Genomic DNA, 992 nt, shown 5'->3' with positions numbered 1-992 from the left:
ATTTTATGAAAACAATTTTTTTAAACCAAACTTGTCACTAATTAGAATCACAAAGTAAATGAATAAAAGTTTAATGGAATTCGTTAAAATATATAATAAAATAGAAAGAAAACTATCTCTAACATATTGAATCCTAACTAAAACATACATACCATCAATCAGATCCTATTCCTGGTTAATTAATTGATATGCGATCTTAAGTAAGGTAATCTATATCTATATAGGTGTAGCATAATCCTCTTGTACCAAATGTATATAGAATTGATTGATAGGTCTGCAATCATTAATTTGTGGTGATATAACGTTTTCCACTTGGCTTAATTAGTCTATTTATTATTAGAAATTCAATTAATCTAATATTAGCTACAAATGTTTTATAAGTGGATGAAATCTCTAAACATGTATTCTTTCCATTATTCTTGAGATTAAAATTTTAAGACTCCTGGCTAGTTGGACCAATGAAGCTATCATTTCGGCCAAATCTTTATTATATATTGTCCCAACATGTTTCTTTAAAAACTATTTCGTATATACGACAAAATTAGTCATTAATTTATCAAACAAAAATTAACCAATATTATATAACCAGCACAATTTATTATTTTTAACTAATAATTAATTAATAATATTTAAAAATATTAACTAAAAATATAATATTAAACTATTAAATTAAAATATTATACTAATAACTAAAAATAATAACTAATATAAATTAAAATTAATAAATCTTGAATTTTTCTTTTAAAAAAATATATAGTTGCTTACAGCTTCTCTCTTTTTCCGTCTCGCCGTCTAGCTTCTTTACTATCGAACCAAATTTAATCAAATATGTGTATTAATTAATATATATTACTATCTTAGCAAAGCTAATTTTATAGCTATATTCAAATAATACCAGATTTCATGGATACAGTACAAGAGATATATGTGAAGATAAAAAAAATAAAAAATATTAGAAAGCCAGCAAAATTAATTAAAAAAGGAAATTATTA

At 22.5% G+C, this 992-nt stretch overlaps 1 protein-coding gene across 1 annotated transcript in view; it reads right to left on the bottom strand.

Moving 5' to 3' along the window:
- The window catches only part of LOC107637496 (non-specific lipid transfer protein GPI-anchored 1-like), a 4,835-nt gene that overhangs the window by 3,105 nt on the left and 738 nt on the right, over positions 1-992 (bottom strand). The gene's annotated exons all lie outside the window — the stretch shown is intronic.

Source organism: Arachis ipaensis, chromosome B04 (genome assembly GCF_000816755.2).
Source record: "Arachis ipaensis cultivar K30076 chromosome B04, Araip1.1, whole genome shotgun sequence".
In the NCBI taxonomy this organism is placed as follows: Eukaryota; Viridiplantae; Streptophyta; class Magnoliopsida; order Fabales; family Fabaceae; genus Arachis; species Arachis ipaensis.
The sequence above is the reverse complement of the archived record's forward strand: the minus strand, read 5'-3'. Positions and strand labels throughout refer to the sequence as shown.